Source organism: Ostrea edulis, chromosome 10, assembly GCF_947568905.1.
Source record: "Ostrea edulis chromosome 10, xbOstEdul1.1, whole genome shotgun sequence".
NCBI classification, from domain to species: domain Eukaryota; kingdom Metazoa; phylum Mollusca; class Bivalvia; order Ostreida; family Ostreidae; genus Ostrea; species Ostrea edulis.
The window spans coordinates 44314416-44331829 of record NC_079173.1 but is presented as its reverse complement, the minus strand read 5'-3'; the positions used below and the strand labels follow the sequence as shown (position 1 = coordinate 44331829).

The 17414-nt window shown below is 36.2% G+C and overlaps 1 long non-coding RNA gene across 1 annotated transcript; it reads right to left on the bottom strand.

The window, feature by feature from the left end:
• Window positions 1-13755: 13755 nt before the first annotated feature.
• LOC125654175 (uncharacterized) lies at window positions 13756-15713 on the bottom strand. Its single transcript, XR_008799069.1, has 3 exons — window positions 15259-15713; window positions 14222-14306; window positions 13756-14087 (listed from the first exon to the last, which is right to left on the bottom strand). It is a non-coding gene; the product is annotated as an uncharacterized LOC125654175 (long non-coding RNA).
• Window positions 15714-17414: the final 1701 nt, after the last annotated feature.

The window sequence follows — 17414 nt, the reverse complement described above, 5'->3', positions numbered from 1 at the left end:
GTAGCACAAATTAGAATAAAACCATCCTTATGCATTTATATAAATTGTTGATTCAATACTTTGATAGTATCTATACTTGTCAAAATTCACCCCTCCGTTCCCCCCAGTTCTGCATGCAGGGAGCATTATAAGGGTCCAAAATTTTAATAGATGAGCGATATAGACCATGGGCCGTCACCTCAGTATCTACATATGTGAATGCGGAAGGTTATGGTAGAGCATGTACTGTACACTTGAATCCCTGCACTGAACCCCCCCCCCCCCAAATATACACACATATTCACGATTTAGGATTTTGAGCTAGAGATAATAGTAACCTTAAGCTTGTACCTTATTTTGTTTGTTTGTTTTATTTGTTTGTTTTGTTTTGTTGGTCTTTTATTCTTTTTTTCTTTTGGTAAATGTCTCTTTAAATGTTCAGAATCTGATTATCTGAATTATTTTAAGCAAACTACAATTTTGAAGAAAAAATATTACAAAATAATTTCCCGGAACAAATATGATTTTTTTTATTACTTTCGGTTTACAGTCACTACTCTGGCCGTTACTGCGAATACGAGGCTAACTTCCGGAGCTGCAGTTATGTTCCACACTCATACTGGGTAGTGTCTGACTGCGATCTTTGTCGATGTTTTCACGGGAGATTTGTCTGTATCCCGAAATATTATTTTGGATGTGGTAAGTCCGTTGTTTGAGCATTTGTTCTGTTTTATTTTTGTTTACTTGGTTTTTAGATCACCTAAGCCGAAGGCTCAAGTGAGCTTTTCTGATCAAAATGTGTCCGTTGTCTGTCGTCATCGACGTCGTTGGCGGCGACTTCGTAGACTTTTCATATTTTCATCTTTTCAAAACACCACTGGGCCAATTATAACCAAACTTCGCCAAAAACATCATTGGGTAAAGGGCTTTCAAGTTTGTTCAAATAAAGGGCCATGCCCCCTTCATAGGGGAGATAATCACAAAAATGCAAAAATATGGTGGGGTCATTAAAAATCTTTCTCTCAAGAACCACAGGACCAGAGAGGCTGAAATTTTCATGAAAGCTTCCTGACATAGTGCAAATTCAAGTTTGTTCAAACCATGGCTCCCTGGGGTAGATTTGGGCCACAATAGGGGATCAAAATTTTACATAGAAATACATCGGGAAAATCTTAAAAAATATTCTTCTTAAAAGCCAATGAGCCAGAAGAGCTAAGATTTATATGAAAGCTTCCTGACATAGTGCAGATTCAAATTTTATCAAACATTGTCCCAGGGGGTAGATTGGGGCCACAATAGGGGGAAACGTTTTATATAGAAAAATATATAGGTAAAAACCTTTAAAAATCTTCTTCTCAAAAGCCAATGAGCAAGAAGAGCTGAGATTCACATGAAAGCTTCCTGGCATAGTGCAGATTCAAGTTTGTTCAAATCATGGCCCCCAGGGGGAGATTAGGGCCACCATAGGGGATCAAAGTTTTACATTGAAATATATAGGGAAAATCTTTAAAAATATTCTTCTCAAGAGCTAATAAGCCAGAAGAGCTGAGATTTACATGAAAGCTTCCTGACAGTGCAAATTCAAGTTTGTCCAATTGTCCAAATCATGGCCCCTAGGGGTGGATTGGGGCCACAATAGGGGATCAAAGTTTTACTTGAGCATAAATAGAGAAAATATTTTAAAATTATATCTTTTCAAGAACCAATGAGCCAGAAGATTTACATGAACGCTTCCAGATATAGTACAGATTCAAGTTTGTCCAAATCATGACCCCTGGGAATAGATTGGGGCCACAATATGGGATCAAAGTTTTATATAAGAATGATAGAGAAAATCTTTAAAAATCATCTTCTCAAGAACTAATGAGTCAGAAGAGCTGAGATTTACATGAAAGATTCCTCACATAGTGCAGATTCAAGTTTGTAAAAATAATGGCCTCCAGGGGTAGGTTGGGGCCACAATACGGACGAAGGTTTTACATGCAAATATATATGGAAAGTCTTCAGATATGGGCCAAGGTAACTCAGGTGAGTGATGTGGCCCTTGGGCCTCTTGTTTATCTTTATAGTGCGTTTTTTGTTTTTGTTTTATTGTTGTTGTGTGAGTGTGTATTTTGTTTGCTTTATTACATGTATGTGTTACACACCATATGTAAGTGATAAGGGAATATTGCTACATGCAAGGTGAAAATAACGAACGGTGATCAACTTCATAACTCCTCTAAGCAATACAAAATAGAGAGTTGGGCAAACACGGACCCCTGGACACACCAGAGGAGGGATCAGGTGCCTAGGGAGAGTTAGCATTACCTGTATACCGCCGTGATCCCTATATCCTGATCAGGTAAACGGACTTAACCGTAGTAAAAGTCAGTGTGCAAAGAATGATCTAACAATTGGTACGAAACACGTCAGACAGCGTTTGACCCAATGAAAGGTTGTACTGACGAACTAGATCGTTATAACGATCATAGAATTTTCGAAATGCTTCCTTTAAATGGATATTGATTTCACCTGAAAATTTGCTAATTTTATTTTTTTATTTTTATTATTTACAATTCTTAACTGAAGTCTTTCTAATGGTCAACCAAAATTTCAATATCAGTTGTGGAGTTATAAGTGAGATACAGCACTCACAATTCTTTGTTTGTATTTTGCTCCTCCTTTGCTGTGTTTTGTTTACACATGGGTTGTCTTAATAGACAAAAGTTTGCTTAAAACAAAATGAGATGTGCCAAACGCTAGAAACTATTTAATTGTGTACAGAATTAACTTATAAATGAAAAAAAACCCTGCTTTACACCAAGCCTTTACTAGTATATTTAACCTATATAAGCAAAAACATGGCACAGGCCTTGTTTACATAATAAATAATCGACAGCTCTGCATCCCTCATGTACCTCCATAACCGACATTCAATTTTGATGACCATTAGAAATACCCCTGTTAAGCATTATAAATATTAAAACTGGAATGATGAAATTTAAAACTTTTCAGTTCAAATCGTGTCCATGCCCCCTTAAACGAGACTATTGAAACCCCTGAACCATCAACATGTTTGTTAGTAGCCTGCCTCGATTTGAAACTGATCATACGCAGAATAAACACTTGTGCATCGAATCAGTTGAGAAATGCACACACCATATGCAGGTGATAAGAGAATGCTGCTACATAAATATGGGAAGTTGACGGTGGAGAAGTTGAAATCATCCCGTTTGTCAAAAAGTTGAGTTGTTAATTTGCCGTTAATATCTAAGTTGTCGATGGATATTGGGTGTTTGATGTGCTGAAATATTGTATCAATTGAAACACAAAACAGTAGTGAGAGCTGATCTTGTGAAAATTTATAATTTCGTAGAATCTGGTTAAAAACTACTGGAAAATCTTAATAAAAGAACTGCTTTCTTCAAATAACATAAAACGCTAAAAAAAAACCAAGATATATGTACCTTTATAATCAGTCAAAAATAGTTTAATTTGGAAGGGAATGGTCACCGGAAAAGTTTAGGTTCCAATTCTGAACGGCGTATTTTATATAAAACTGTCATACGTATTTACTGTTCTGAGTGACGTAATTTATATAACCCTGTTAGTACTTACTGTTCTTCGATTTTCAGATGACGATGACGAGCCTTTGGATGCAAATCGCATAGTGCGCCCCCTGGAGGGTAAAAAGATCGTCATGTATGACCCAGAGAGATTTAACCGCCTGGATCATGTAAACACATCTGGACAAACTAGATCCGTGGAGCCGGCCTGTTTACTCACCGTGTTGTTGATTGCCTCGTGTCTTTACATCTAATTCTCATAACAACAATGTACCCAGTACTAGTTCTATTTTCACCGCGTTATTCTCAAACAAAATTTAATCTTACAATTATAATATAGAGCAAGGCACTCTCTTACTTCTGCATCTGTGAATACTTCATATCACCATATTTACCATCCAATTTTTTCATTACAAATTGTAAAGATAAATGATAGTCATTTCCTCACGAATCCGCTGCAGTTGTGAACAATACGCGTATGAATCTTGATAAATATAGTACGTCTATTCTAATGACTGGTAATCCCATGGCCAACAGAAATGAAAGTAGAATGGGAATATAAACAATTTTTCAATAATGAAAATACATGTACATGAGGTATGAACTACAACAACTCACGCCGGCATACTCTCCGTGACGTATGCTGGTGTGAAACGTCACAGCTCATACTTTCTGTGACGTATGCTGGTGTGAAACGTCACAGCTCATACTCTCTGTGACGTATGCTGGTGTGAAACGTCACAGCTCATACTCTCCATGACGTATGCTGTTGTGAAACGTCACAGCTCATACTCTCTGTGACGTATGCTGGTGTGAAACGTCACAGCTCATACTCTCCATGACGTATGCTGTTGTGAAGCGTCACAGCTCATACTCTCCGTGACGTATGCTGTTCTGAAGCGTCACAGCTCATACTCTCCGTGACGTATGCTGTTGTGAAGTGTCACAGCTCATACTCTCCATGACGTATGCTGTTGTGAAGCGTCGAAGCTCATACCCTCATGTAGTCTTGTTCATCCAGACACTCGGCTGTCTCCGCAAATATCCGACAAGCAGAGACTGGTAGAAACATACGATAATAACTTACCGCTAGGGAGCGCTAATTTAGTTTCGGTTTGATTCTTTGACATAAACAGTCCTTTCCGAGATTTTATGCTAATTAGATGATCTTTCATCAGTGATACTAATTGGAAAATCATTAATACATGTACAATAGTGTAGTCTACGACATCTGTGACAATACACCAGAGGTGGTATGCAGATTATTGGAAGAAGAAAAATAGAAAGAAAAATTACGGTCTTTATCAGCTGGAAATTGTACTTTCATTTTTGCCTCCTAAAGAAGAGGAACAGCTAATAAATCGTTTTCTTTTACAAAAGTTTTTATAAACACTCTAGTTGTAAATCCTTAAGCTTAAATGGCAAATTCAATCTATGGACAATTTCTTCGGTAGTCGTTATTTTAGAGGTGCGTTGAATCAACCAATAAAATTAAATACCGATATTTTGGTAAGCCTCGTTCTGACATACAAACGTTATCGCGTGTTTTTACCAGACTCTCTGTTCGTCGGATATTTACAGAGAAAGCAGAGCGTCTGGTTGCACGAGACTAACCCTTGTGCATTATCAAATTTGAAATTTAATTCATAAATTATATCTCGCGAAACATACATACCACTTGTGAAATTCTTGTGGATTTCAAACGTCTTTTACGTGATGTCAGATTTTGTCATTGTATTACACATTGATCAATAAAGAGCCAGCATATCTAAAGTTGTTCAAGCCTTTCTTATTTTTCTATCTTTGTTGTTTTCTGTAATTGTGCCGCTTCCTCGTCTTGTGAGATTTTCTGCATTTTGTTGTGTTCTCTTATTGTGCCGTTTTCCTGAGTGTGCTGTTTGCTCTTCTTTTGTTGTGTTCTCTTCTTGTGCCGTTTTCCTGAGTGTGCTGTTTGCTCTTCTTTTGTTGTGTTCTCTTCTTGTGCCGTTTTCCTGAGTGTGCTGTTTGCTCTTCTTTTGTTGTGTTCTCTTCTTGTGTCGTTTTCCTGGGTGTGCTGTTTGCTCTTCTTTTGCTGTGTTCTATTCTTACCCTGTTTTCCCTGCATGTAGTTTTTTCTACCTTTACTTATTTGTTAACTTGTACTTGTGCTAATTCGTTTACTATATTTGTTAACCTGTATTAGTACTAATTCGGTTACTGTATTCCAGGACATCATCAATCACAAAGTTTATAAGACACGGATATACGAATGTGACATTAATGAACAACATGCGTAGATTAAATAGTGTGGTAGTAGGTAGTACCCGACTCAGTAAACGTGGCTAGCGGAAATGATGGAATATGTGTCCAACAGATTCAGTAATATTGTCACATAATATACATACATGAATAATTATATCTCACATTTTAATTTTCTGTAAAAAGGAAATTTGTTGATGGGATTTTATGATTTATTCGAAACTGAAACAATTTCAAATTATTTCAATTCTGGTTTGAGGAATGTGAAAACTTTTCCTGATATGAGAATACAAATGTTATCACGAGACGCAGCAAATCTACCTACACTGAAAACAGACACGAGCAGCATTGCTTTGTTGTTTATATAACATTCAGTATAATAAAACAAATATTGCATGCAGTTGTGGGTAACATTGAAAATTCTCACCTCGAGAAAACCATTGCCAACCGAGGCGTAGCCGATGTTGACAATGGTTTTCTCGAGGGGTGAAAATTTTCAATGTTACCCTCAACTACATGCAATATTTATATATTACCTCTCCACATCCCCTGAACGTCCCAAACATAACACTAACTGGATCAGGGTTGCAGACAATATTACTATTACCTCTCCACATCCCCTGAACGTCCCAAACATAACACTAACTGGATCAGGCCTGCAGACAATATTACTATTACCTCTCCACATCCCCTGAACGTCCCAAACATAACACTAACTGGATCAGGGTTGCAGACAATATTACTATTACCTCTCCACATCCCCTGAACATCCCAAACATAACACTAACTGGATCAGGCCTGCAGACAATATTACTATTACCTCTCCACATCCCCTGAACGTCCCAAACATAACACTAACTGGATCAGGGTTGCAGACAATATTACTATTACCTCTCCACAACCTCTGAACTTCCCAAAGACGTCACTAACTAATAGCATATTAATATTATCAATAAAAACTTTGGATTTTTATCGTATTAGTTGATATAAACAGTAGTTAAAGTATAGATGCATCCATACACGAAATCCAGGTACGTAATCAGTATATGCAAATATGCACAAAATTCGGATATGTTAGTGTGTAAAACTTATTCTTAGACTAACAGTCCACCAGCAGAGGCCTCAACCAAAGTGTCGTAATGTAAAACTTATACGGTGCTAATTTTGATGCACCAGTTGCACATTTCGACAAATAATGTATCTTCGGTGATGCTCAAGCCGACATTTTAGAAATTCAAAATAACAATTAAGGGGATATGATATTTTTAAGTAAACAACACTCCTCTGATCAGCTAAGCTACCAAGATGCCGGTAATATCCCAAAATGCAATACACAAACAGCAATTATCAGAGGTCCGTTTGTCAGTAAATAATTCGATATCATAGAATTTAATCTACAGGAAAACCAGATCAGGGCTATTCTATTTAGTGGGCACCTACATGTCTATAGTATGTTTCATGATATGCTTAAAGTATGTTGCTTTCTTCATTTACTTCATTAATTATGCCGGAGTGTTTCAGTTCATATCCTTATGTAGCTGCAGAAATGTAGCTTTTCGGAAAAAACAATTATGTTGACAGACTGGAGAGCTACGGCGTCAGCCATAGAAAAAACTGTGTGTTTGTTGTGCACTCTGTTTTGGATTTATTTCTCTAACTTCTAACACAGCAATCCCATGAGGACCCTAGTTAGAATAGGTCAGTACCCATTGCTTGGCATAAGAGACTACTAAATGGGGCGGTCCTTCGGATGAGACCGCAAAAACAGAGGTCCTGTGTCACAGCAGGTGTGGCACGAAAAAAAATCCCTCCCTGCTAATGGCCATGAGAGCCGAGCATAGGCCTAAATTTTACTGCCCTTCACCATCAGTGGTGACGTCTCAATATGAGTGAATATTCTCGAGGGGACGTTAAACAATATTCAATCAATCAATCTAACACAAACTGCCCGGATGCACGATATAAGATAATTCTGTAGTTCATGCTGATATGTTACGAGCAACACCAAATATAGAGTCAGGTATCTCTTAATAGACCTTCATATCATTCATTATCTCCCTATTTTGACAATATGCAAGTTGAAGAAAGCGATAATCAATATATATTTAACTTTCCGTTTATTACAAAATACGGCATGGGGGTATGTAAACTTCTTGTGGAAGGAGGAATGAAGGAGAACTTAAATCAGTTAATTAGTTGGAATTCAGAACAAATTACTCAAATAAAAAATCTAGTAGGTATGTTTCTCTATATAAAGGTATCATCAAAATGTTAAAGATGCAGAGAGGAGCACAGTATAGAATAACACAATTCAATGTCATGGTCAATATTATATCATAATCTTGTATCATAATACTTTTATTGAATGACTGAACGAATACATAAACCGTCAAAACACGGACAGAAATTAAATCCGTCTTTTAAATCCGGATGAATTGAAAAGTCGATGTAAAAAAACAAACAATCCAAGTTCTACAATGACAATGGACCCAAGTAAAGTCTGGTTTTCGTGATAACTTTGAGAAATCGGCGGAGGTACATGACTGTCCTTCCTCCCCTACATCCTAGTCTCTAATACTCACGAGCAGGCATTCTCAAACATCAATCATGACATATCAGCAGCATCGGACATTGACATTAAAACAATTACGTATCCTCAATATACGAAATAGGTGCTAATACAGCTAAATACCACACATGCAGTACACATATATTATTTTTTTCTTTCGATATTTTATGTTTGAATAACACATGGGCGATCCTTAGTTGACTTCAGTCGCCAACAACGAGCTTGACGGCGAACAGGACTTGGGTTTTCCTCTGCCTAATCGTCAGGTTTTCTTTAATTTCGATGTGTGAGAATGTATCTCAAATACGTCATCTTTTGGTGAGTAAATTAATTTTTTATTATCTTATCAATGAATTACATACATGGGCCGAATTAAAAACAAAGTTATTTATTTCTTAATAGCTCCTGAGCTTTTGAGCACAACTGCGCAGGATGCTACAACTAAATATTTACTGATTCATTCTGATCCCATTGGTACAAATATATTACACATCTATTACTGAAATATATCCAGTTGAAAATTTTTCGCCAATTCAAATTTTGATAGGGCTTTGCAGGGATTATAATTTGTGGCGGAGGGATTGATTAATAAAAAAGTTCTAAATCTGCATGATATTACAGTTTCTGGTTCATCTAATATATCTTCTATTTTTATACCCCTATAAGTCTATTTCAGTTTTATAATTTATGATACAAGTAGTTGAGACTTGGAACTAGATCAAATGTGGCGATTTATTAATTTGGTTGAAATATCAAAAAAGTTTCCATTAATATACTCGAAATTTTGTATGGAAATTGAATGTTTTTGGCCAATAAGTTGAAAATTTGGTCACCAACGCCAACTTTTTTAGTTCCATTTTCAATTTGAAAGATAAGACCTTGAAAAGTATGTGAAATTAGAAATTGACTTAACTCCTAATATGTCATTTTAAACTCTCAATTTTGATATCATGATTTTTTTCGTATATTAATTGGGAAAAGGATATTATTTGTTTCCATTACTAGCATTATACTTTTTTATCTGTATTGTTAAAAGACGTGATCATGTATCTATCTTATGCAATGATCGATTTCTGTTGCTTATATTATGTTGATACCAACGGACAAATCAAGTTCAATTGAACAAATTTTAAGTGCAAAAGGGTCATGTTTAGAACACTGTAGCTCAATAACAAGCATTGCGACCCCCAGTTTTTCTTTTCAGGTACCTAATTCTCCTTCAAAGTAGAAAGGAAACATACACTTCCTAAAAAATTTACTTTACTCCAAATGTCAGGTGCGAACATCTTTAAAACAACAAGCTTTTAAGAATTTGTTTTTTCATGTCTGGATTTAATATTTTCTATGCTTCGTCTGTGAGCTTTGCGCGGGAGCATGTTTAAAGAATTTGAATCGATTTACCCAAGAATACTTTGTACATTTTTTTTAATGAAACTGGCCGTGTAATTCTTTATACCCTGTCATTCCATTAGTTGAAATTTAAGCTAAGGCGTGGCGAATCAATCGAATAGCTTCATTCAATATTCATCAGTACAATAATTTTTAAGTGTGTTGACGGTCAGTAAGACGGGGGCGGGACAGGCCGTGTGTCGGAACAGTCACTACCTACAAAATACGTCTTCGGATTGATGCGGCCGCTGAGAATCGAACACAAGATCTCGTGGTTGCGTCCCAACACCTTGGTTACCGCGACAGGTGGATGTAAACAGAGATCCGCCACTGTGTCGGTCTGAAATCAGCATTGCCTGCGCACTGTATTTAATGTCCCTAGTAATGGGATTTAATGTTAATCGTGGTATGTTGTTTACAATGTACTTATCGGTAAAAGAAGCAGTGATTTATTCCACCCCTGGTGACATAAATGACATTCTTTCGATTTCTTGAATTATTTTATTGGAAGAACTTACTTTTTTTTCAAAAACCCTTAAAGTTAGCGTCATTTTACTTATTTCATCATATTAAAAATGATAGAAAATAGTACAAATGACTTAAACGGGAGATATGTTCAAGACCTATTAAATATGTAGAATCTAGGAGCTTCCGGGGGCTTCGCCCCCTTGATCCTCACCCAAAGGCAGCCCCCAGATTCCCTGACTAATAAATTGGCGCCCCCGTAACCGCAATTCCTGGATCCGCCTCTGACTCTTCAAGAAAAACTGCCGCTTTTAGAAAGTATGTGATAGAAATGAATTTATCGAAATTGACTTAGAAAAACTGTCCTCTATTTGGAGAAAAAGAACAGAATTCTCAAAAAGAAACAGTTCCAACCATTCAGAGCCTTATGTAATGGAAAGGACTGTATTTCACAGGAACTGTCAGTAGTTTCAGAAATGATTGGCAGAAATATCATGCATCCGAGGTTAGATGAAATCGGCCGAGCGTGACGTAGAGTGAACAGGGACACGGGGCGTGGTTTGCATTTCTTTGTCACGTGGCAGAATGTCACGAAACGGGTTTTGCATAATGTTAAGGTTTCGAAAAGAGTTCTCGAGATTCACCGTACGGCAAAATGATTATGATGCATGCCTGTACTTGTGTAGGCATAATTATCAGATCATTAGAATAACAGTTATAACAATTGCTTTACTTTTAATTATCATTTCATTAACAGCACATGGATTTACTTTTCCACCGGAACTGATCAACAGTCTTCAGAAGGTATGGTCTATGAATAAATATGATGTTTTTATTCCACATGTGCTAATTCTAGTCAGAGTTATTTGCCTTTGTTTGGATAAAGTCCAACCCGCTTCTCCACGTGGTGTGATCAATTTTTTCTGTGATTTTGCGTCTTGGTTATGATAAAGCAGGTGCTTTCAGATCTACTGCTAGTTAAGTACCATATTCTGCAGATGAGGAATAATGGAATGAGCTACTGACAAACAAGTTGATGGTACAGGGATTTCAGCAATCTCGAAAGAAGTCAGCATTTCGCAAATTATATGGTCGTTATAACGATCTAGTTTGCCAATTGAACCTATCATTTGGGTCAAATGCTGTCTGACGTGTTTCATACTGATTGTTAGGCCGTTCTTGGCACACTGAGTTTTACTACGTATACCTCCGTTTATCTGATCAAGATATAGGGCTCACGGCGGGTGACTGGTCGACAGGGGATGCTTACTCCTCCTAAGCACCTGATCCTCCTCTGAAGTGCTCAGGGGTCTATGTTTGCCCAACTCACTATTTTGTATTGCTTATAGGAGTTATGAGATTGATCAGTGTTCCTTATCTTCACCATTCATGATCAAAATATGGTTTCCCCCCTCCATTTTCGGACAGTTAGACAACGTTTATGAAAATGAGAAACAGGAGAGGGGGAAGGGGGGACTTAATTACCTAGCGAAAAAAATCTTTACGAGTAATTAAAATTAAATAAAGATAAATGAATTAAGGTAGAGATTGATAGGTTGATGCTAAAAAAAATTAACCATTGAATTTTTTTTATTTTGATATATGTTTATGATGAAGCTTCGATATAAAACATAATAAAAAATCAATGTAGGTAATCGACCTTGTTTTTGAGAAATATGGCGATTTTAACAACACCTTCTTTAGTCCTTGTAAAGCGTAAAAAGTGAAGAAAAATAAGTAGAGAGCAATATACAAATAAAGCTATAACATTTTTATTGTAAAAAGGATCATAACTTGTCATATATGGTTCCAAACAACCTTTCACATAATTGTATATTACACATCAATTTCAAGTTCAGCAATCATTATTAACATGCAACAACATTACTTCAACAGAGCTACATTGGCCAATTACCTTAAAACAGTGCACAATATTTGCACACAGGGTCATACCTTTGCTTAAGCTGCAAAAAAATTACTCATCAAATTTCTTATTTTATTTCATTAAGTGGTTAGTCTATTAGTAAGTAAAATATATGAAAAAAATTATACACCATAATGGGGTTCAATATGGAACTAGCAAAAAATTCCTAACCCCACCCCCTTTTAACAAACTACACATTTTCGTAAGAAAAAGGGTTATTAAAAGATGTTGTAAACAATCCATCAAAAACAGCTTGCTGAAATTCGAAGATTCTTTGTAATACCTTTTTTAAATTAATAAATATAATACAGAAAGTATGTATTTCAAATTTTAGCTTATATTTTGTTGTAGTTCTCGTTGTTGACCTTTGTGCACTTACACTCAGAATATAGATTTATCATACGTCATCATATTTGATGATTAATATCAAGAGTTTTCCCAAATAAAAATCCCAACAAAAAATTGAAATACAATTTATATTTGTTAAAACAAATGTCTCCATTACATCCCAACCCCTTTAATATACTGCATGGTATGGAGGAGAAAGAATGAGTAGGAACATAGACGTCATGAATTGCACTCGGTGCATTGAGAAGAAAGATTCAGCCAGCAGAGATAAACTACTGACCTTTTTATAACTTAGAATGTTTAAGCATTCCCAAATTACCTCTTTGAAAATTGAACATGACAATAAGAAGGTTTCTATAAGCTATTTCAGGGGCGGATCAGGAATTGAAGTTGGGAGGGGGGGTGCAACTGTATGAGGCAGGGGTCTGGGGGCCGCCTTGAAAGGGGGGGGGGCGATTCCCCAGAAACTCCTGGATTTTACAGATTTTTTAGGGCTTAAAATATGTCTCCTATGTAGTCATTTTTATTATTTTCTGTCATTTTTAATAAGGTGAAATTAATAAAATAATGCAAATTTTAAGGGTTTTTGGAAAAAGTAGCCGTTCTCCCACTAAAAGTAATTCAATAAATCAAAAGATTTTGTCAGACATTTATTTCTCTGAGAGTATATATTTCTCTAAACAAGAGACCACGATTTACTTTAAACTTGAAAATTTTAGGGGGGCTCGCGCCGGTTGCCCATGGATTGATTGATTGTATATTTTTTACTCATATGGAGACGTTACCAAGACCGGTGAACGGCTTTAAATTTAGGCCTTTGCTCGGCGCTTACGGCCATTGAGCAGTGAGGGTTCTTTAGCGTGCCACATCTACTGTGACACTGGGCATCCGTTTTGAAGGTCATCTCCGAGGACAAGTGACATTCACACCTGATGCTGAGCGTTTGGCAATGGAACTGTCACTACCTGTTTCAACAACTCAGGTCTGTCGCGGCCGGGATTCGAACCCTGGCCTTCCGCATGCGGGGCGAACGCTCTAACCTCTAGACCACCACCTCGTCTCGACCCATTGATCTCAAGGCTCATATCAGCTATCTTGCTCTCACAAATATATATGTCTCTTCATAAGTTTACGAGTCCTACTTGTAGTCTCACACTGAAACAAAAACTCGCTTGGATAACTTAGAATGCATGCATATTGCATTCACAGTATATATGCAATGAGTGTGTGTAACGGGGGTGGGGTGGGGTGGGGGTAGGGGGGGGGTTAGAAAATGAGAAATTCAAACACATTGATTAAAGTTATAAAATTGGTATTTTATTTTCATTTAGAAATGTTTACTGATTTTGATATATCAAAAACTTAGAATAATCAACAATGACACTTCCTCTATATTTATACAATATTATTGTCTTTAAAAAAGACATGTAATACATGAGTACATGTACTTGTTTTCCATTAAATTCACACTTTAGTATGTTGCACAATATATCCATTGCTCTGGGCTCACAAATACATTATTGATTCTATCCAAGTCCCACATTTTGCAGAAGTTCTTGAATTTTCTCTGTAACCTGTAAAGTTGTGGGGTCCAGGGGATATGACATCATCAATGTAAATGAAGTACCTGTTATAAAAAATATATTCTGTATATTCAAATATTGAAAAAAAGATGAATATCTAATATACTAAGAATTGTCTTTATAAATGTCTGGTGTTAAAATGAAAAATTCTATCTTACTAAGATAGAAAATATTGTACCTTTCTTGCTGATTTTCATGGCAAATTGCTGTTGAAGTTGTTGGCTGGAAGCTTATTTCAACTTGCACTGGTCCTTAGGATGATGCTTAGAAAAAAAATCATCATAATTAATATTTACACAGTCAGTATTAATCATTAATTATACTGTGTCAGACAATGTTAATTTTAAAATTGTGTGTCTCAATGCATGTTTAGTGAACTTTAAAATGCTGATATATTGAAAATTACACACATAACATGTATTTTATTATGTTAATTTTTAAAATCTTGTCTGAAATCAGTATTACATATGTAACACTACATGTATGTTAAATGTGTGCAGTGCAGCAATGTGAACTCTTGCAGTAGTAGTACATCTGCATGATTGTTATTTATTTCATATTGTTATAGTTACCTTCTATTTAAACTGTACATACCCTCCCACCCCCGGGTCCTTAATGAGGTGAATAAACATCATAATTATCATATTACAATATGAGATGACAGATATGTTTTCATAAACTGCCAGTTCATTCTAATAATATCAAAACAAGTCAACTCTAGATTTATCAGACCTGTCTCCTTCACGGAGTGTGGGTCAAGAGAAGGACATACATATCTTATTTTCATACATTTATTTGCCTATGAGGGGGGCTTGTGATTTTACAAATATTTTAAATAAAGTTTTGTAGACCTACATGCTTGCATGAAACATGAAACCCCAGATTTGAAATATCTCTTAGGTCAATGAAATTTCAAGATACTATAAGTACTATCATTTATACCAAATAGAATTTTAGTCCAACACCCCCCCCCCCCACCCCCTCAAACTTGTGAGAGCCCTATTTTTTTTCAAATCTGGCATATACATGACATCCATTTACAGTTACATGCACATGTAGGAGTTATATTTTGGGCACATATGGAATACATAAATGCACAAAAAATGAAACAGCTCCAAATTGTGCGTTTATAGATGTTATTATAAAATCGCGTTGTGAAATAGCAGAGGAAAAGTGGGTTGAATACAAATTCAATTTGCCATTTTTTTCACTTACCAAACGAAATTATGATTTCGTTGTCCACGTTCAATGCATCCATCGAATTCCTCTTCTCAGAAGAAACTTTGTTTAAACTCTCAATGACTACATAAACAGTATTGAAACTCGCAGCACTCGGACACCACGATCACGCTACATCAACAACTTTGTTTACGTAGCGCAGCTATGCATGGTGGTGAATTTCGTGAGGTAAAAAGTGCCATTCTGTACGGACGAAACATTTAGTCCACTATTATTACATTGACGTATTCCTAATCTAAACTATGGCCAAATTTCTATATCTTTCGTCGAGACGACCCTCTCAATCATCGATTCAGTCACAGCAACAACTTGTACTTTCGGAACCCCTTTTTGTTTTTCAACTACTCTATGGCGATGTACGGAATTCCGAAAAATAATTTCACGTGAAAATACACGATTTTTACTGATCACGTGGTTGCTATCGGTCTCTACCTTAATACATAAAAGTATAAAAAATAAATAGAAATAACTAAATCAGAAGTGAGCTTTTCTCTGTTATTACTACCATAAAAGTGCCGGGGAGCTAGTCAACCAATACATCACACTTTATATGTAAGGATATAGATCGATAATTTGCGTTGTCACATCAAATCGAATCCACTCTTTCTTGCTACGTGTCAATTCTTCCTAATAATCCAACATATATTCCTTGAATGTTTCTAAATACTCCTTTGAGATCATTTTAACTGTGAAATAAGCAATAGCTATTCAAACTGTTTTATTTTTTTAGTGTATTTGGCCTTTACGTACACACATTGCGGTCTGCAAGATTTGGTACCTGATAAAATTTTGCACATTTTGTGAGAAATGACGAAATTTTGTAAAGAATTAATTAATATTGAAATAATGTTTTCATAACAGATTCGGTGACCAGATGCTGTGAGAACAAGGGTGTCTGTGTTTGGGGCGTGGCATGTATATGTGACAGGTAAAACTCGTAATACCTCATTAATGATCATGTGTCTGTGACGTATTTGAGAAGAATCTGTGATTCGGGATAAACTCAATACTGACTCAGTGTCCTGTGTGGACTGTTGGTTGTGTATGCACTAACTATAAATAGCTCTAATGATTACTTTGATTCAATATAGTTCGCCAATTTTCACAAAAAGAGGTCAAATTAAGTCGAATTGCTTCTTATGGTACACGATCCACTATTGATTATATTTTACTTCTGATGGCACATGGTATGCTATTGGTTATTTTTACTTCTGATGGTACATGGTATGCTATTGGTTATTTTTACTTCTGATGGTACATGGTCCGCTATTGGTTATTTTTACTTCTGATGGTACATGGTCCGCTATTGGTTATTTTTACTTCTGATGGTACATGGTACGCTATTGGTTATTTTTACTTCTGATGGTACACGGTACGTTATTGGTTATACGGTTCGCTATTGGTTATTTTCACTTCTGATGGTACATGATACGCAATTGGTTATTTCTACTTCTTATGGTACGTGGTACGCTATTGGCTATTTTTTCTGTATTTTCAGATCTTCTTCATACAAACCATATGGCGAGAGGTCATAGACCATGTTACCGTCATTATAATGTGCAAGAAATCCAAAAATATTGAAACAGTGACCCCCCCCCCCCCGGATTCAAATTTAGCGCCAACAAGGGTTAAATTTATACAAGTTAGAATAAAATCATCCTTATGCATTTCTATAAATTGTTGATTCAATACTTTGATAGTATCTATACTTGTCCAAATTCACCCCTCCGTTCCCCCAGTTTTGCATGCAGGGAGCATTATAAGGGTCCAAAGTATTGATAGGTGAGCGATATAGACCATGGGCCGTCACTTCAGCATCTACAGATTATGTGAATGCGGTATGTCAGTGGTACAGTCGTGAATTGCATGGATTTCTTTTTTAGTTGATGGAATTGTGACTTTGCGGTCTGATGCCGCAATATATACAGTCTGATATCTCATTATCATCCCCGGTCTGATATCTCTGTATCTTCGATCTGATATAGTAATATCTCCCTCTGATATCCTATTGGTGGGGGGGGGGGGGGGGGGCTTTTGCTTTTGCTAAATGTCCCTGTAAATTTTTAGAATTTGATTATCTGAATTGATTTCAGCAAAATACAATTTTTGAAGAAAAACAACACAATAATTTC